We start from the raw sequence: 22,036 nt of genomic DNA, 5'->3' as shown, positions 1-22,036 counted from the left end.
ATAATATTCTAAGACCAGTTGAACACTTACTTTATTTTCTGAAAAAGAATCTTTGACCCCATGAAACACATTGTGCATGTATTTTGTTCTTCCTGACTCAACCTAAGAACAGAACATTGAATTCAAGATTGACTACAAAGTTAATAATTATATAAAATTTTATAAAATAAAAGTACAAAGACAATAATAATATAAGTAAATATAACAATGTATAACTATATGTATAACTATATATACATAGTTATATTATGTATACAAACTAAGAACATTCTGGTGGTAAAGATGTACCAATATAAGAAAGTTCTATTTGATGTTGACCCGGACAAAGCACACTTCATCCCGAAGGCATTTTTGACGGTAAATCTAAACAGCCTGTTGTCTTTGTCTTTTTCAAATAGTTCACTGGTGAGCAGCCAGACATTTGAAAATCATTTCTGTTTTTCCACAGCTTGAAGATTGAATCAGAAAAAGTAGTACAATCATTTTGAAAATAAATATTTTTAAAACAAATCACTTGGAGGATGATTTGTTTTATATAAGCAAATTATATGTAAAATATTTTTATTCCTTCTTTGTATAAAAATACTAACTTCAGGCATTTTGCTATGTTGTATTAAGAAAATGTCTCCTCCACCCCACTACCAAGGGGCTGTTCCTTTCAGATGAAAAGGTTGTTCTTTTCTTAATACTAGCTAGGTCACTTTGGTAGTTTGCTGTCAGGACATGAAGTATTACTAGTGTTCTCTCACTTACCAATGAAGGTAATTTTGAATGCCTCCAGTCAGCATTTTGTTTTGGAAAAAAGATTGATTCAGGACTTAATGCTTGTTGAGATTATGAGAATAATTCACCAATCTGTGCCTCATCTAAAATGAAAGCAGTGGACATAACTTACCATTGTCCATCTTTAAAATTTTATGATTAGAGTAAAAACCAGAGAGAAATGAGGTAATGCTTGAGGCAAATTATTACACTCAAACTCTCTCATGTTGTGTCTCAAGTACCCTAAGGATTCAGCTGTCCATGACTGTCAGCTGACAGTCACATTATTGCCATGTAAGGTAAGAAAAGGCTACTTTATTTAACTTCTATGAACCAGGATATGCATTAGTTGTTAAGGATACAAAACTAAATAAATCGTGACCCTTGTCCCTGAAGAAGTGTGGCAGTATTTGCAGATGAAGTTGTAAACAGAGTTAAACTGTTATGTAATAGTAAGTAGAAAGCAGGCATTCAAACGAAATCATTCAGGGATTGAAAATATTTGCTGATTATATTAGTTTCTTATTGCTGTTGTAACAAAGTACCAAAAATTAGTGATTTTAAACATCACAAATCTATTATTTTATAGTTCTGAAGTCAGAAGTCAAAATGAGTCCCAACCAGGCTAAAATCAAGGAGTTTGTCGGGTGTGTTTTTTTCTATGGGCACCAAGGGAATTCATTCTCTTATTTTTTCCAGCTTCTAGAGGCCACCTGCACTTTTTGCTTCATGCTAGCCCTCTCCTGTCTTCAAAGCCAACAATGAACAGTTTCGTCTTTTTCACAGCATATTACTCTGACATTCAGTCTTCTGACTCCTCTTTCACTTATACGGACCCATATAATTACCTATTACCCACTAGAAAATCCAGGACAGTCTCCCCATCTGATATGGTTTGCCTATGTCCCCAACCAAATCTCATCTTTAATTGTAGCTCCCATGATTCCCACATGTTGTGGGAGGGACCCAGTGGGAGATAATTGAATCGTGGGAGTGGTTCCTCCATACTGTTCTCATGGTAGTGAATAAGTCTCACAAGATCTAATAGTTTTAAAAAGGAAAATCCCTTTTGCTTGGTTCTCAGTCTCTCTCTTGCCTACCGCCATGTGAGACGTGGCTTTTGCCTTCTGCCATGATTGTGAGGCCTCCTAGCCATGTGGAACTGTGAGTTCATTAAACCTCTTTGACTTCATAAGTTACCCAGTCTTGGGTATGTCTTTATCAGCAGCATGAAAATGGACTAATACACCTTCTCAACATTAATTTATTAACAATTTTAATTCCATCTGCAACCTTAATTCCTTCTTGTCATGTAACATAGCATATTCACAGTTTCCAGGGATTAGGATGTAGACATCTTTAGAAAGCTATTATTCTGCCTACCACATTGATGGGATTGTAAATCTTGAGTTTTCATGTAGCTTTCATGACCAATTCCAGTTAATCTTACTCGTGCAATGGTCATTTAAAAACATGCAATTAGTTCCATGAATTTGAAGTCCTCCCCAAGTCTGATATGAGTATTTAAAAATTCATCCAGGACACAAAGGACAACTGGATTAGAACATTGCTGACATGGCTTTTATGAGAACTGTGTGCCTATATAGTCCCAGTCTGTATTTTTAATTCTGGTTCATTCTGACTGTGTGTTGCTTCAGTATGTACAACTCCAAGGAACTGATGTTTTATTAGCACCATCTGTTTATTACAGATTATGAGTCATCAGTTGGCTCCCAGAACCTTAAGGCCTTAGACACTTTAATATTAATTGACAGGTCTTTGTGAGTATGAACCCAGAAAATCTGAGACAGGTCCCAGTTAACTTAGAAAGTTTATTTTGCCAAGGTTGAGGATGCATGCCATGACACAGACTCAGGAGGTCCTGATGACATATGTCCAAGGTGGTCAGGGCTCAGCTTGGTTTTATGCATTTTAGGGAGGCATGAGACATCAGTCAGTATGTATAAGATGTACATTGGTTCAGTCTGGAGAAGTGGGACAACTTAAGGCAAAGACGAAACAACTCGAAGTGGGGAGGGAGCTTCCAGGTCATAGGTAGATAAGAGACAAATGGTTGCATTCTTTTGAGTTTCTGATTTCTGTCACTCAGGCTGGAGTGCATGGCATGATCCCAGCTCACTGCAATTTCTCCCTCCTGGGTTCAAGCAATTCTTGTGCTTTAGCCTCCCAGTGAGCCGGAATTACAGGTATGCACCACCATGCTAGGCTAGTTTTTGTATTTTTGGTAGAGACGGGATTTTGCCATGTTGACCAGCTGGTCTCAAACTCCTGGCCTCAAGCAGTCTGCCTGCCTCGGCCTACCAAAGATCTGGGATTACAGTTGTAAGCCACTGCACCTGGCCAGTGGAAACACATTTAAATGCTCCTCTCTTTTGAAAACAACAGTTAGTTTTTGAACCGTAAAGGAAATATTTGTTAATTGTAGACATTTTGAAACAATTCTAAAATTCAAAGAATTAAAATCATCCATAACTCTTTTACGTACTCGTAGTTAAGTTTTTGTTGTATTTCTCTCCAGTTGGTAATAATCTTTTCTTGAATGATGTGAAAAATCACTAGTGCTTGGTGTTTGGTGTTTTTTTTTATTATTCATAATTCAATCAACCTCATTTTACCAATTTATTTCCAACTCAATAAGGAGTTGAAAATTTTATATACACATTGGCAGAGCCTAAAAATGATAAACCAAATTTTCCTGTCTTTCAGAAACTTAGAAATGGAGTTTATGTAAGCATTACCTTTCTACTCTTCCTAACCTTTAGGGCCACTACATGACATTTTTTTTTTTTTTAAATAAAAAGGAAGGAAAAGTCTGAGTATTTATTTTGAGCAAACATTCTGTTAGCCATGGGAAAACAAAAGAGTATAAAACATTTGTCTTCAAAGAGTTTATAGTGTGGTTGTATAGGAAGACACATCTTCAAAGAAAATTTCAATGCAACTGGAAGATGGGGCTCTAAGGACCCAGCCTCTCTCATGGAGGAGGTAACATTGCCCAAAGAATCTCTTTCCAGAGAGAATCAGTTTCCTCTCTGTGGTTACAAGAACATGGCAAGTGCCAAGTGTTCATTCTGGAGGATCACCAGAAAACTATGGGCCAGTGAATCTGGAGAATTACAAAACTGGGTCAGGTATAGTCAGTTCCTGAGAGAATCATGGTGCCATTCACCAGGATAAGAAAATCCCAAGGAAAGTGGACGTCATTTTACTGAAAAGGAAAATAAATGATTTTGTCTGGACACGATTGACTGTCATCATGTGGTGATATCCTGCATCAGGCATCAAAGAATCATAGATCAATGAACAATTAATACTTGAAGGGATTTTAGAGGCAATTATTGTGTTAAAATTTTTTCATCTTAGACGTAGTGGAAGATAAGTTTCCAAGAGATTTAATAATTTTGCAAATGCCACCAAACGAGTTGGTTATAGAAGTGGGACTAAAAGATAAATTCCTTCTTTTTATGCTACTAGCACATGAGAAATCCTGAATTTTTGTTCCTTGTTCTTTGGTGATGGTGGGTTCAGTCATCTCAGACAATCTCAAAAGGGAATTCTGGACAAGGTAACCCCCAACATCCTTTCCAGCTCTGATAGTCTACTACCATCAGATAAGCTCAGGAGAAATGTGGCTTGCTGAAGAACGGATTTGTAAGCACTGAGAACGTTTAAGATCCCTGAGAGAAAAAATGATGACAGGGATCAGGATATCAATGATTAAGCTTTGTACTACCTCTTGATATGTGGTGTGGAAGAAAGAAGAGAAACCACAAAGGACACCCACAAAGAAGTGGGTATTGAAGCAGAAGAATAGGAAAAGGCCTGGGACAGAGACAAGAGGAGGGGCTGAAGAAGGACTGATGAAATGTGGCAAATGCCACAGACGTCAAGGCGGATGGGAATTGGGAAGCGGCAATGGGATTTGATAATGAGATTGGACAAGAAGAGTCTTTGTATTAAAAGATTTAAAGTACATTGATTAAAGTAAATGATCTGTTAAAAGATGGATACAAAAGAGAAAATGTTGAATGTAGGTAGTTCGAAGATAAATAAGAATAAGAGATAAGGTGTATAGAACTGTGCAGGCTATAAGAACAATTACAGGCAGAGGAGAAGAAAAGCAAGAGATTGCAGATTTGTGAAGAAGGATTTGTCTGATGGCATGAAGTTCCAGAAGAGTTGGAAGATGGGGAATACGCTTAACACAGCTAGAGAGGCTGATTCAGGCAAGGGGAAGGTGGGCACCTCTTCCTCTGAAAAAGGAGTAAAGGAAGAGTAGGCACCTGAAAATACAGAGATATTTAGAGTTCTGTGGATGCATAGCTGGTTTGAGGTGGAGGAAAGTATATGAAGGATTCTGTGACAAGGAATTTGTCTTCTTAGTCATTATAGTGGCAAGACCCAGGCTGAGTGGTGAGACTGAGTAGCTAAGGACTGAGCAAAAAGATCCAAGCAGGGGCTGGAGGGAGAGATCCACAGAGGGTTAATAAAAGAAGGGGGAGCTGCTGTAAAGTTAGGTAGAAAATGTTTCAGTGCTTCTCTGATGCATAATTGTGTGACTTTTATTTTAATGTTTGGGGGCTGAGGGTGGAACTGTAGAAAGTAGGTTTCCCAGGGCTAGGGATTAGCAGAACTGAAAATTAAAGGATGGAAGCTGCCGGGGACTCCAAACAACTTAAAGTTGCTGATCATGTGTCTCAGGCTGAACAGTGAGGTGATGAAGTAAAGGTACTAATGAGCTTGATAAAGTGGTGGGATTAAGGGGCTGGCCCTCACACTAGGGGAGGAGCAAGATCAGTAACATGAGGGAATGGGAAATGCTAGGTCAGAAAGTCATGGCTAGATAGAAAAATCATTGAGTGAAAAGAGGAAGCAGAGAGAATGGCTTATGAAATAACAGATCCCTGACCTTGTGGAGCTCACATGCCATCAGAAAAACCATCAGTAAACAATAAAAATAATAAAGGAGAAGATTACTTAGCAGTATGAGGAAAAGGGGAGAGGAGAGCAGAGTAAGGGAGATTGGGACTGCTGGCGGGGGGACGGGAGGGAAGTTTTCACAGTGGTTGTCGGCCGTCACTGAGGTATGATTTGAGTAAGGATGGATGGAGGTGAAGGTGGTCCAGGGTAAGGGTGTTCTAAGAAGAGCGGGCAGCATGGAGTGTGTGAGGCACAGCAGGGAGGCTGTCCACTACTTTTTGCTACATAGTGTTGCTGGGCTCGTGCCTTCTCTGAGCTGCAGAGCTGCGAAGCTCTGCTTTTATGTTGTGACCAGAGCTTGGAATAGTGCATGCTCTGTCCCGGATCCCTTTCCTCTGGATAGTAGCAGTACCCACATTGTCATTTTTGTGCCTTACTTCTAAAATAAAAGAGTCTGTATTGCAGGTATTAGGTGTGCAGGTTCCTGGTTGTGAAAAAAATAATAATAATTTTCTGCCTAATCTGATCTTAAGCTAGAGGAGTAGACTCAGAAATGGAGCAAATGAATCTTTATCCTTTTGTGATTTGGGTATTCAGAAGAATAAACTTTTATTTATTAAAATGTTTCACTGAGATCTTAAGTCTTTATTGGACAGTAGGGGTTTAAGATTAATAGAGTCATCCAAAAGATCTCAGTAACAAAATACAGTCTTAGTAACTGACATAATTCTTCTGAGGAAAAAATACAGCTTTGATGTTAAAATGCCTGTCTGGATAGGCCCTTAGGAATTCACAGATTTTGACGAAGGCTTTGGATTGTGAGGTTATGAAGTTGAGGGGTTGAGTCAAGACTGTTAATTTTTTCAGGAGTCAGAGAGGCCTGATCTTGGATCTGAATTATACAAGAGTTAAGAGTAATTGGGAAATTGATTCAAGTCAGCAAATACATTAACAGTGGCTATTTGTTTGCTATGATTATACACATTCTATTATGCATTGCTGACATTCAAAGAGAACCACCTGACATGAAATTTTCCCTTAAGCACAATAATTCTTTGGTAAATGTTTCCTAAGTATCTATAATAATGAAACAAAGAAGATTTACAAAGATCAAAGCAAGCTTGTTAATCAACAATTAATCCCAGGAACAAGTTGTAAAAATACATTCATTACAGCAAAGCCACCTTTACCTTAGAATTCTAACAAATAATTAATTTGAAATAGAGTTTGAGTAAATTTGTATCAAAGACAAAGCCCAGAAGCCAGGGTGTGAGTGATAGTATTACTTGATAAAACTCCCTGGGATTTCTGTAGTCTGTTACATGTTTGTTTGTAGGAGCTCAGCTGAGAATGTTTAATTCATCAAAACAAAGTTATCTTTCTAAGATGTTCTTATAAACGCCATTAAGACCACATTGTCTAAGATGAACTCCTGCCCAGACAGACTTGGAAATTGACATGTAATTTTCCAACCCATATTGCTAGTAAAGTTAGAATCTTTTAATGTAATTTCTATTAACTGGTGACTGCTAGGAGATTATAAAGAATTTATGTTCCCAGATAATGTAAGTGCTCACAACTGTTGCAGGGAAATCTCAAATCATACTCATTCACTGTATCATGGTCTAGGCCAGAAGGTTTTCTGTCTTCAATAGCCAATATTCAAGGTAGCAGTTGGTTTTGTTTTTGCTTTCTCTCTTTAATGATGTTTCTCAGCTTAAAATGTGTGACCCCACCCCTCCCCTCTCCTCCCTTCCCCTTCCCTCCCCTCTCCTTCCCTCCTATTCCCTCCTCTCTCCTACCCTCCTCTTCCCTCCCTTCTCCCCTCCTCTTCCCTCTCCCCTTCTCTTCCTTCCCCTCTCCTCCCCTCCTCTTCCTCCCTCTCTCCTCACCTTTCCTCCCCTCTTCTTCCTCCCCCTCTCCTCCCCTCCCCTGTTCTTCCCTTTCCTCCCCTCCCCTCCCTTGCCCTCCCTTCTCTTCTCTTTCAATTCCCAGGGAGGTAGCAAAAACATTGAATTTCTAAACTGTCATCCTAATTGATAGTTTAAAGTCCAAGAGCTTTAATGTGCCACTGTGTTCTTCTGTAACCCTGTTTCTAACATGTTGATACCTTTTTGATGCTCTTGAGAGCTCACGGATGGCTCATATGATTCTTCTATCTGTCAAGTATCACCTTCTGCCAATCTCACTTCACACACCAAGCATCATCTGAGGGAGGAGGTTGAATTTCCTGAATTGAATCAGGAAAAAATTTCTGGTGGAAGATATATATGTATATATGTGTGTGTATATATATGTATGTGTGTGTATATAGATGTAAAAGCTAAAAACCAATGGATGAACAGAAGCTGCCCAGGCAATGAAGACAGCTAAGAGTGTTCTGGAAAAGGGGAGAGATGTCAAAATAATTAAAATATGGATCCTATGGATCTTTGTAATACAGTTCAGTATGGACCACAGTGGCACATTAAAGCTGTTGGCTGCATTGTAGTGAATAACCTGGGGTATAAAATGGAGGTAAGCAAGTGCAGTGATAACCCAGGTGAGCAAATAGGATGACTCAGAATAGGGCAGTGGTGCGGGGTGTTGGAAAGAGACACATCTGAAAAATGATTAGGAGGTAAGTTAAACAAAATTTGATTTTTGGCTAAATATGAGAGTGAGTGAGAGAAAAGAGTGAGGGAAAACTCAGGTTTCCAGCTTGAGTAATTGGTTGGAGAGTGATGTTGTTCACTAGGAAAGGGAACACCTAGGGAGAAGCTGGTTGGAAGAAAGGTGAAGATGGTGAGTTCAGTTTTGGACATGTTGAGCTTTAAATGTCCAGAAGCCATCACAGTAGCTGTGCCCAATAGACAAGTATTCACACAAGGCTGGGGCTCAACAGAGAAATCTAGCCTAATGATTTGAGTTTTATTTCCATGGAAGTTGATAAATCACTGGTGGAGTATGTGCACTGCAAAAAAGAAGGTGGCTTGGACTATACCTTGAGGAAATATTTTCTCTTTCAAAGGCAAGCAGAAGAGGACCTATAAAAAATATCTGAAAGGAAATGAGGTTAGAATTAAGGAAATCAACAGGAAAATGTGTTTGAGGAATGAGTGGATCAACAAGTGGTGAAAATTCCCCACCAGATCTATGAAAAATTTCACCAGTAATCCTGACAATAGTAGTTTCAGTGGCAAGGCAGGGGAGAAAGCTGTATTGCAGTGGGTTGAAGAAGGAGTGGGATAAAAGGGAACAAGGATGACAAAGATGCCAAAAACAAAGATGCCAAAGGCAATTGCAGCAAACAAAAATTTAAAAATGGGACCTTCTTAAAATAAAGAGCTTTGCATAGGAAAAAAAAAAAAAAAAAACCTATCAACAGAGTAAACAGACAACCAACAAAATGGGAGAAAATATTTGCAAACTATGTGCAAACTATGTGCATAACAAAATATCCACAATTTATAAGAAACTTAAATCAACAAGCAAAAAACCAAAAACTCCATTAAAAAGTGGTCAAAGGGTACGAACAGACACTTTTCAAAAGAAGACATATGTTGGCCATCAAATATATAAAAAACACTCGACATCACTAATCATTAGAGAAATGCAGATCAAAACCACAGTGAAATACTATCTCACATCAGTCAAAATGGCTATTAATGAAAAGTAAAAAAAAAAAAAAAAAGTAACATGCTGGCAAGGTTGCAAAGAAAAGGGAACACATGTACACTGCTGGTGGGAGTGTAAATTAGTCCAGGCATTGTAGAAAGTAGTCTGCTGCTATCTCAAAGAACTCAAAGCAGAGTTATTATTTGATCTAGCAATCCCATTGCTGGGTATCTACCCAAAGGAATATAAATTGTTCTACCATAAAGACACATGTACATGTATGTTCATTGCAGCACTATCCACAATAGCAAACACATAGAACCATCCTAAATGCCCATCAATGATAGACTGGATAAAGAAAATGTGGTACATATACACCATGGAATACTACACAACCATAGAAAAAGAACAAGATCATGTCCTTTGCAGTAACGTGGATGGAGCTGGAGGTCATTATCCTAAGTGAACTAACACAGCAACAGAAAACCAAATACCACATCTTCTCATTTAGAAGTGGGAGCTAAACATTGAGTACACATGGACACAAAGAAGGGAACGACAGACACAGGGGCCTACTTGAGGGTTGAGAGAGGGAGGAGAATAAAGATTGAAAAATCACCTGTAGAGTACTATGCTTATTACCTGGGTGGCAAAATGACCTGTACAGTAAACCCCAGTGACACACAGTTTATTTATAGAAGAAATCTGCACATGTACCCCTGAACTTAAAATAAAATTAAAAAATTTTTAAAAGTGAATGAGGGTTAAAATGGACAACTGTTTCAAGAATTTTAGTTGAAGAGAATGAGAAGTGGGAGGATAGCTGGATGGGAATGTGCAGTAGACAATTTATTTTTTAATATAGGAGAGGCTCAAACATGATATATACTTATGAATCAGTAGGAAATGAATGACTGAAGACATTGAAGTTTTGAAGGAAATGTTCCAATCTTTTATCCTAGAATACATGTAGGTAAAAGTAAATATTGAGAAAGTATACTAAGTATTACAGCAATATTCAATTTTTATGTCATTTTCATTGTTCATCAAACATCGTAGAAGATTTAAGTCAGGCATAACATTTATTTTGATGCATCATTTCCTTAATATAGACCTGGTTTAGATTGTATTGTTTACAAGATGTTTGAAATCAGAACTTTGTGAACATATTTGTACAGTTGTTACACATTTTCGTGGCAAAAGCATTTTCAACTTTCTGAGTAATACTATTGAGCATTATGGTAAACAGTCAAAGGGTGCAAAACTATGCAAATGTCCCATTCTGAGTAAAGTGAAAAAGTTTGCGGTATAAATTAAGCAGATGTGTTATACTAATGAGAACAAAATTAGCCTTGACACATTTCTGGCAGGTCTAGAGAAAGAGAAGATATGTTCTCCACCACACACGAAGTGTTGCATCAGGGCAACCACGGATGTCATCGTTGAGCCTAGGAAGTGCCAGGAATATGCTCTACTTGGACAAATCCTGCCTCCCAGTGGGACCAGAGTCAAAACCTCAGTGACTTTCCAGGTTGAACCAATTGAGAGATTTTGAAACTATTTTGATCAGACTGGAAAGTTAGGGACCACCATTGAAGAACTTGAGAGGTGACAAATTCCACAGGTATGTGCATTTGGTGAAGACTGGCCACTTTAGTAAACACTAATCAAGCTCTTATACATAGAAGTAGAAACCCCAGAGAACTTCAACTGGATTATCAGAGAGAAAAAAAAAAAAAAAAAAAAAAAAGGGTTGAATGTTACTTTGATTTTGTCCACACTTTCTTTTCTTTCCCAATGGATAGAGTCATGGAAGTAATTCTAGAAAATAAAACGGAAAATGCAAATGTTTTCTAACCAGATGGCCTAATTTTGGAGTAATTCTAATTAACTGAACATTGGATGAAAGGGACTTGGGCCTCCTGTCTTCTTTAGTAAACTTCAGGGAGGTGGTACTTATAAAATGAACAGACACTTTTCAAAAGAAGACATATGCTGGCCATCAAGCATAAAAAATACTTTACATCACTAATCATTAGAAAAATGCAGATCAAAACCACAGTGAAATACTATCTCACATCAGTCAGAATGGCTATTTCTCCTTAAATCTACAATTAAAAATATTTTATTTTCCCTAAAATTATATATACTGATTTAATTTGGAAATTCTTATAATGGTATATTTTAGTTATTCTGAGAACATAATTACCTACACTGAGTATCTATATTTTTAAAGAAATGAATATTTCACAAAAGGTATTGGGTACAATGAGCTGCCATTCCAAGCCTCAGATACATTGAAACATGTTTTCGTGCACTACTTTTGATAAAACTGATTTGAATCAGAATAAATTGTCAATAAAGAGAACACAGACTTGTATGGGTTTTATTTTACATATTCTTACATATAAAATGAGAATTTTAAAAATTATTAAAAGGCAAGTCAAATACCTGAATTACTGATTATAATGAACAATTTTTGGAAAGAAGAAATAAGAATGAAAATTTTATTTTATTTTTTGAGACAGCCTTGCTCTGTCACCCACACTGGAGTGCAGTGTCGCAGTCTCGGCTCACTGCAACCTCCACCTCCTGGGTTCAAGCAATTCTGTTGCCTCAACCTATGGAGTAGTTGGAATTACAGGCACCTGCCACCACGCCAGGCCAGTTTTTGTATTTTTAGTAGTGACGGGGTTTCACCGTGTTAACCAGGCTGATCTCAAACTCCTGACCTTGTGATCCACCCACCTTGGCCTCCCAAAGTGCTGGGATTACAGGTGTGAGCCACCGCACCCAGCCAAGAATGTAAATTTTTAACGTAGAAGAAGGCATCAGCCTGATTCTGAAGAGCATATTGGTATTCACTGATTAGATTAGCAAACTTAACATCAACATTCCAAATCACTACTAAGTTATTTCATTATCAAAGCCTTTCATTATTAACCTTAAAGACTGAGGTAAAGATTTATAGGACTAAGCGTTTGCTTTAGTCTTTTGGTACATAGTGATGTGATAGAATTTTTTTTTTTTTTTTTTTTGGTGGCAGGGGCAGATAGGCTGCCAGGGTTTTTATGTTGCTTTATTAAAATCATTTGTATACAGCTGAGACTGGATTTTAAAGCTATAATTCTGACCCATTTTCCTCTGCAGTTTGAAACGAAACAAAACAAGACTGAAGTCTCAGCTGAAAATTGCTTTCAGTCTGATCCCTTGGGCCTCGGCCTCCCAAAGTGCTGGGATTATGGGCGTGAGCCCCGGTGGCTGGCCTAGATTCTTTTATACCAGACAATGCGCCTATCACTCATTTGCTCTAGTATTGGCTGATAATAGCCCTTATTCTAATAGCCCCTTCCTTTAAAGAATTGCCCTTGGCAGGCTTGGCTCAGTGTCTCACGCCTGTAATCCCAGCACTTTGGGAGGCCAAGGTGGGCGGATCACCTGAGTTCAGTAGTTGAAGACCAGCCTGGGCAACATGGGGAAACACTGTCTCCATAAACAATACAAAAACTAAAACAAATTAGCTGCACATGGTGGCCTACATCTGTGGTCTCAGCTACTTGGGAGGCCGAGGGGGCAGAATCACTTGAGCCCTGGAGGTCGAGGCTGCATTGAGACAAGATCATGTCACGGCACACTAGCCTAAGCTACAGAGCTAGACTCTGTCTTAAAAAATAATAATAATAATAATTGCCCTTGACAAGACCTGCCTACCAGGAAAGCACCAACCTAACCTCCACCCTGCATGGAAGTATAAAAGGCTGGCTCAGCCTCAAGGTCAGTCTACCTCTCTGGTAGAATTTTCTTTCCCAAGGGATCAGACTAAAAGTAATTTTCAGCTGAGACTTCCTTCTTATTTTGTTTCCTTTCCCCTGTATATCCAGCTTTCCTCACTCAATTTTTCCTGAAAGTACTCAACAAGTCACATAAACCAGAATCTTCATCTCAGTCTTTGTTGCTAGGAAATAAGACCCTATATAAGATGGTAAAGTCCAACCATGTACTAAAGCTGTGTAGTCCAATGTGGTAGTCACGAGTCACCTGCGGCTGTTAAATAAAATAAACTAAGAATTCAGTTTCTCAACCACACTAGTCACATTTCAAGTGCTAAAGAGTCACATGCAGACATCACAAATATAGAACATTCCACTGTTGCAAAAGCTTCTATTGGATAGCACTACACTAAAGACTCTGTGCCCTGAAATGTTTCCTCTATTTCTACTCATCCCCCTCAAACTCTCAAAGAAGGGCATAGTTAGTGCCCAAGTGTAGTTTGAGACTTCAACATTCCTCTCTCAGTAATTGATAGAGCAAGTAGATAGAAATCAATAAGGATAAAGACTTGAAAAATGCTATCAACCAATATGACCTAAGATATAGATAGAATATTCAACCACTAATATCAGAATATATCACCTCAAGTACACATGAAATGGTCATCAAAATACACAAATTTTAACAAATGTAAAAGAATGGAAATCATACAAGTATATTCTTTGAAGATAATGAAATAAAAAATGGAAAATAATCTGGAATATCTTCACAATTTGAAAGTTGAACAAGGCACTTCTAAAATATTTCATGGTTCAAATAGAAATAAAAATTAAAAAGTATTCTGAATTGAATGGCAATGCAAGCACATTATGTGGGGTGCAGCTATAGCTACACTTAAAGGAAAACTCATAGCAGTAAGGGATATTTTAGAAAGGAACAAATTCCTTATATCAATGATATAAGTTTTGCCTTAAGAAAGAAAAGAGTAATTTAATTCAAAACAAGCAGAAGGAGACAATAAAGATTAAAAATAAAGAGGATAAGTTAATTAAATTAAAATCAGAAAAACACTAGAAAAAAATGAGTAAAACCAAAAACTGGTTCTTTACAAAAATCAGTGCAATTTATAGACAACTTTATGTCATAAATTGAAAACCTTTAGATAAATAGGCAAGTTCCTTAAAGGACACACACTGCCAATGCTCACTCAAAGAGAACTAGATAACCTTAATTGTCCTATACCTATGAAAGAAATTGAATTTGTGGTTAAAACCTTCCAGCAAAAAAATTCTGTGGTTCACTAATAAATTCTACTTAACATTTAAGGAAGAAATAATGCTAATTCTATGCAAGCTCTTGTGGAAAATTAAAAAAGAAGAGGCCAGGCCTAGAGGCTCATGCTTGTAATTCCAGCACCTTGAGAGGTCAAGATGGGAGGATTGCTTTAGCCCAAGTGTTTGAGACCAGGCTGGGCAACATAGAAAGACTCCTGTGTCTACTAGAAATAAAAATAATTAGCTGGGCATGATGGTATGTGCCTGAAGTCCCAGCTACTTGGGAGGCTGAAATGGGAGGATGGCTTGAGTCTGGGAGGGGAGGCTGTAGTGAGCCATGATTATGCCACTGCACTTCAGCATATGTGACAGAGTGAGACCTAGTCTCAAAAAAAAAAAAAAAAAAGAAAAGAAAAGAAAAAAAGGAAGGAAGAGAAGGAGGGAGGGAGGAAAACGGAAAAGAGGAAACTTTATCACTCATTCAATTAGGCTGGCATTACTATATACCCAAACTAGCCAAAGTCATTATAAGAAAACTGCGTATCAAAACCCTACATTTACATCGACAGTATAACCCTCCACTAAACATTAGCAAATTGAGTGCAGAAATATGTAAAAATGATAATATATCATGACCAAATTCAATTTATTCTAGAAATGCAAGTTTTGTTTGAAGTTTGAAAATGAATTGATATTATTCAACGTATCATTCAACGTAAAATACTAAAAAAGAAAAGCCATACAATCATCTCAACAGATGCAGTAAAAGTAATTGACATAATTAAGGATTCATTCATGATATAAGCTCTCAATAAAGTAAGGATAAGCAGAAACTTCCTTACTATGATAGAGGGCATCTTTGAAAAACATTCAGTTGCCATTACATTTAATAGTGAAAGACTCTTCCCTTAAGACTGAGACTAACACAAAGCTGTTGGCTGTCACCTCTCCTATTCATCATTGTCCTAGTCAATTCAATAAGGGAATAAAATAAAATAAAATAAAAAGCATTCAGACTGGAAATGAAGTTGTCTTCATAAGTTACGTGATTGTGTCTGTAGAAAATTCCAAAGAATGTACAAAAAATGACTAAAACTATAAAGTGAGGTTAGCAAGTTTACAGAACACAAGATTAATATAAAAATCAACTGCATGTTCATATATAAAAAATCACTAGCAATGAATAATTGAAAACTGAAATAATAAAAGTTCTATTATGTCTGTGGTCTGTATGTAGAAAACCAAAAATATTACTAATGAAATGTGTCAAAGAAGACCTAAATGAATGGAGAGATATATTGTGTTCTTATGTTAGGATATTTAATATTATTAATGTATCAATTCTCCCTAAGTTGATTTATAGATTCTATGCAATCCCAATAAAAATTTTAGCAGAATTTTAAATAGAAATTTACAAAGTGATTCTAAAATTTATATGGAGAGGCAAAGGAACTAGACGAGCCAAAATAATTTTGAGGATGTTCAAAGTTTGAAAACTCACATTACCTGATTTAAAAATTTGTTATAAAGCTATGGTAATATTTTGGCCAAAAGACAGACATAAAGATCAATGGAACAGATCAGAGAATCTAGAAATATACCCAGCTCTATATGGTCAATTAATTTTCCTTTGGTCACTTAACTTTTTGACAAAGTTGCCAATCTAATTGAACAAAGAAAGACTATTCTTTTAAAAAGTGATACTGGAAAAACTGGACAAATTCATGAGATAAAGAACCTTGATCCATACCTGACACCATACAGAAAGATTAACTAAAATGGTTAATTTACCTCAGTGTAAACATAAAATCTATACTACTTCTAGAAGAGAAATTCAAAAATCTTTGTGATCTTGTGTTAAACAAAATTTTCGTGGCTATGACAGCAAAAGTAGGATGCATAAAAGAAAAGAAATATATAAATTGGACTTTACCAAAATTGTACACTTTTATTCTTCAAAATAAACTGTCAAAAAAACTAAAAGACAAGCATTTGTGAAACACATATCTCGTAAAAGATTTTTATTCAGAATATCTTACATCCACCCAAAACTCAATAATGAGAAACCAATCAAGTCGATTAAAATAGGGACAAAATATTTGAATAGATGCTTCACTAAGTACATTACTTCACAAAGATATTCAAGATCATTCATCATTAGTAACATTTAAATTAAAGCAACAGGAACTATCATTGGGTACTCAATAAAATGACTACATTATAAAGAAGAAAACAAAAATCTGACCATACCAAGTACTGGTGAGAATATAGAATAACCGAAACTCATTCATTGCTGGCAATATGCAAAGTGGTAGAGATAGTTTGGAAAATAGTTTGGCAATTTCTTAAAAAATTAAACTTATACTTCTATGACCCAGCAGTAAGTCTCATTCCTAGGGATTTACCCAATTAAAATGAAGACTTACGCTCCTGCAAATGCCTGTATAAAAGTGTTTGTAGTGCTTATATTTATAATAGATCAACACTAGAAACACCACCAACTGGTGAATACTTAAAAGTGTGGTAAATCTATGCCATGGAATACTACTCAGCAACAAAAAGGAACAAACTACTGATAAATATGACATCACGGCTGCATAACTACATCTCAAATTTATTTTGCTGAGTGAAACAAGCCAATTTTAAAAGGCTACATACTGTATGATATCACTATATGACATTCTGAAAAGGCAAAACTACAAGGATAGAAAATAGATCATGAGTTGCCAGGTTTGGGGATGTTGAGAGTGGCTCATTATAGAGTGGCATGAGGGAATTATTTGTGGGGATGGAACTGTTCCATATTTTGGTTGTGGTGGTTATGTAACTGTATGTGTTTGTCAAAACTCATAGAAGTATACACCAAGAAGTTTGAATATTATTGTATGTAAGTTCTATCTCAATTAAAAATATAGAAAAATTACAGAAGACAGAAAATATTTGAAGAAATAAAATATTTTTTTCAGAACAAAAGACAAGACCCTACAATCAAAAGAATTCACAGATTATAGTACAAGCTAGATAAGAAGAAAATACTGAACAGAAACATCTCTATACACTGACACATACTTATGAAATTTAAGATCATCAAAGCCAAGATTGTGCCATTGCACTCCAGCCTGGGCAACAAGAGTGAAACTCCATCTCAAAGAAAAAAAAAAAGAGAATAAAAAAACGGAAGTATAGGGGTATGGTAAGTAAAAACTATAAAATAGGAGCATATATATAAATTCTAAATGAGTATCTAAATGAGTTAAACTCATCAATAATAATAGACAAGGTAGAATTTGAGATAAAATATACCTTGAGGGGAGAGATGCTACATATTAATAAAAAATAAATCAAGGAAACGAAATAATCACAAATGCATATGAACTTAATTGCAGAGACTCCAAAAGTATATATAAGGTGGTAGCTGACAAAATTATTAGAAAATGGATCCATTAATAATTATAATTGGATTTTAATAATATGAACACAGTAAAATGAATATCAACTTTCGTCCTGAATGGAGGTTTTCTTTTGAGATCAGAAAAAGACAATGATGCCTACTATCACTACTATTTGGCATGAGACTTAATATCATGACCAATGCAGAGATGGGAAAAAGCAGTGAGTCTTGTAAGTATAAGAAAGGAAGAGACAGCAGAGAGGATGCGATAAGCTACATAGTAAATCTAACAAAATCAACTGCAGGAAATCAAAACTGCAATTTTTGAGTTACATATTCTATATATGGATTGCTGACAGACAATATAATTATTATTACCTTTTGACTTCCTTCTAGGAGAAAAATCCTGAAGATTGAGAGCCTGGTGAACACAAAGTAAATCCTGTTTGCTTGTGACAGGCCCTGTTGATACTGTTGTCCCATTAATTAGTGACCCCACACTCTCACATGGATACCACTTGGACAGTAATCATGTGATTACCCAAATTCTGATTGCTGAATTTTATGTAATGAAAATATCAATAGAATATCAGATGTAACTCATAATATAATTTAGTTTCTTTTTGTAAGCATAGCGAAAAGTATAAAATAAATATCAATTTATTTGAATATTTAAATTTGTTTCTCCTATTGATGTTGTTGATCTGCCCATCCACTTGAAGGAGGCAGGAATCATCACTGTAGTATTCAAACCATGAACATTATAGTGGTTTACAGGAATTAGGAATGAAAAGAAAAGAAAATATGTCCAAAACAAAGAGAAAATGAGAGGAGATATACCCTTGGATGTACACTATCTTAATATTTGGAACATTACTGCAATCCTACAATTCATTTAAAAAATATTTTACATAGATCTCATGCAAGCTTGAAAGTAAGAAAAGTACAGATGTGGTTTTTAATTTCTATTATCAGAAAGAGTTCTTTAAGTGAAAATAAGAACAAAAATACATGGAAATATGAAGTGAAGAAATTTCATAAAAATTTAGCATACATAAAAACTAGGAAATAATTTGAGCATAACTCATTAGATTATTGTTAATTTATTTTCCAAGATAACATTAAATTACTGCATCTCTGACTACTAAGATTGGGTTAATTTATTTGTTATTTTCATAGACATGAAAAGAATCTACAAATTTTAACCATTAGTACTCTCTTTCTATTTAAGAGATGCTAACTGATAACAAAATAAGGTCTGATTGGCGTATTTCTGCATATTTTAAGTCATATTTGAGTAAATGTGCTAAAAAATGATGCAATATCATAAAAGAAAGTAGAAAGATTGAAAGAAAGCTAAATTATATCATAAATCACAAATGAGGGTGAGTTGTCATTTCTATAACTATTAAGAAATATCCCGATGTGGAAAAGCTAAAGATTTAGCTATTACTAAAGATTTTGGGTAAGAAAAATTTACTGTATTATCATTGACCTAATAAGGATCACTGATTCATTAAAAAGTATGTAAACATTGCTGGAACCTAGATTTTTATGAACCATGACCTTTTGCCTATATTTGTGAATGCATTCAATTCACTATGTTGTTTTTGGCTAGTGAAGACACAATAGCTAAATTCTGACACATCATGCATAAAGAGAGCCTTTCTTTCTTTTTTTTTGATCACATATTCTAAACATAACAAAATCTCTATATATAGTCTTACATTTTATATATAATGTAAAGTCTATATATTATATATAGCATAGTTTTTTATATATAATATAAAGTCTATATATTATATATATGTAATTTTTTTGAGAGAGGGTCTTATTCTTGTCACCCAGGGTAGAGTGCAGTGGTATGATATCAGCTTACTGCAACCACCACCTCCCAGGCTCAAGCAATCCTCCCACCTCAGACTCTTGAGTAGCTGGGACCATAGACACACGCCACATGCCTGGCTAATTTTTGCATTTTTTGTACAGATGGGCTTTCCCAGTGTTGCCCAAGTTAGAGTCAAGCTGGACTTGAACTCCTGAGCTCAAGTGATCTGCCTGCCTTGGTCTCCCAAACGCTGGGATTCCAGGCGTGAGCCACTGTGCCTGGCCCCAGATACATATTTTTCAATCTCACTCCTTCAAGAAACTTTACTCAGTTTACATATTGCGAACATCTGTCCTTTGTGGTATTGTTCTCTGCTTTCTCCCTCCTATCCTTTTCCTGCATAAACAGTATTGCTCTTCACATAGTATGTAGATTAGATACTATCTTTTTTTTTAAGGCAGTTTACTTATTTGACAGAAAGAGACATGCTATATTCATAGAATATATCTGATGTATAAAACTCATAAATAAGGTTTGCCTTACTTTAGGACTTAGATTTATTGGGGGAACAAGATATCCTAATGACTGTCACATTTTAAATTTTATGATTCCTCTCTCTGCCTTAAATTCCAAACTCACATTTCCCTGAATCTACTTAGCTATACAATTATGTCTCACAAGCAGTTCACACTCAATGCATAGCTATATGTATTATCTTGCTTCCTATTTACAAGTGGGTACAATCATTATAATGCAACTTTCTAAATGTCTACTTTAACCTATTTTACAAATCTGAAAAATCATAATAGTAACACTTATCTTCTAAATTTGGGAGAATTATATGAACTAATATATATAAAGTGCTTTGTAGAGACCAGCAATTTTCAAAATTATTTTTATTGCCCCCCCTTAGCAACATGTTCTTGGTTACAATATTTATACTTCCTTCCTGTCTCTCAAATTCTTTTCCTTCTTTCTTCTTCCTCCTGCCACTTCCCTGGTTGTGTTTTCTCATCTAGATTATTTCACAAACCATCTACCTTATCTTTTGGCCTGCAAACTACACCATACCCTGTATGCTCAACATACACTCTACGCTGCAGGTAGAGTGACAGCAAGAAAGCTAAATGCTGATTTTATCACCATGATTCCTCAAAATCCCTCAACTGTTTGCAAAGATAAAATATAACACCCAGTGTCAGTAAGCATGCTAGAAAATGGCATCTCACATGTCATCATAGGCATGAAAATTGACATTTTTTTCAGAAAGCGACTTGCCTCTATACCAAACCCTTTCAATAGTACTTCTTGCTTGACCCAGCAGTGCCACTTACATGTACAATCCTGAATTAAAGGGAGAAAATGTGCTCTGGATTTCTGGCAAAGCTTCCTTTAAGAGCAAAACCCCTTTTCAACAAGTGGTCATATGCTAGGATAAAAACAATAGGAAATAATAATAATAAAAAAGAAAACTACCTTTGTTAGTGCCAAGAATAGAAAACGACAGTCACATACCATAAAATCAAGGAAATATCAGCCAAGTCTAGGGAAAATTTAATTATCCAGAAGGCACCAAGACGGAGAAAAGAATGCATCATTGTGGAAAATGAGTGGAGAACATTCTGGTGAGAGTTAGGAGAAATATGGTTGGTCCCAACTGAGTTGCGGCACAGTCTCATTTGCTGCCCGTGACCTCAGATCAGTATCACTGCAAGGCTGTTAGAATCAGGGCTGTGGAATAAAGCAGGTAGTCAAGTCACACAATTCTTTGCTGATAGAATCTGAAGTAAGTTTACTTTTCTTCTCTATGTTTTCCCCATTTTCAAATTTCCATAGACGAAAAATTAATTTGACAGCAAAACCCCCAAAAAACAATAAAAATGATGGTGGCTTCTTAATTCCTTATTTGAATGGGCAAAGTTATTCCCTCCCTGTTTATACTCCAGTTATTCCACCTGTGCTAAAACATTTAGAAATCGACAATACGATATGGTCTTTTTTCCTTCCATATCTTTGCAACTGCTTTCCCCTGCAACTGTTTAGGGAGTTCCTTGTAATTATATATCACTCGACTAAAAATTTACCTTCTTTGTGAAATATTCTGTGATGTCTGTGTGCATGATTACATATTTCCACTTTTGTGATCCCATTGTACTCTGTCAACATCTCAGTTGTGATATTCACTACACTAGGAAATTTCTGTATACATTTCTCTCTCCTGTACCATGAAAGCTCTAGGACTGCAGGAATTGTTATTTTAAACTTTGTATGGAATTTAGTAAATGTTTGTTTAATCAACTCATAAGAAAATTGGGTGTTAATATTTTACTTTCTTCAGTTTCTTCATTGGGTTTAGTGGAGAAATTTCTCACAATATTGCCTGGAGGACAAGTTTGAGTACAGATATATTCTTCTTACATAGTTTTTCTTTTTATATTTGTCATTATATGTCCATTTCCAATGAGTAAGTGT

At 36.0% G+C, this 22,036-nt stretch overlaps 1 pseudogene; it reads left to right on the top strand.

Moving 5' to 3' along the window:
• The first annotated feature begins 282 nt into the window (after window positions 1–282).
• LOC105530939 overlaps window positions 283–22,036 on the top strand; it is a 31,951-nt pseudogene continuing 10,197 nt past the window's right edge.

Source organism: Mandrillus leucophaeus, unplaced genomic scaffold (assembly GCF_000951045.1).
Source record: "Mandrillus leucophaeus isolate KB7577 unplaced genomic scaffold, Mleu.le_1.0 Scaffold856, whole genome shotgun sequence".
NCBI lineage: Eukaryota > Metazoa > Chordata > Mammalia > Primates > Cercopithecidae > Mandrillus > Mandrillus leucophaeus.
This window is presented reverse-complemented; position numbering and strand designations above follow the sequence as displayed.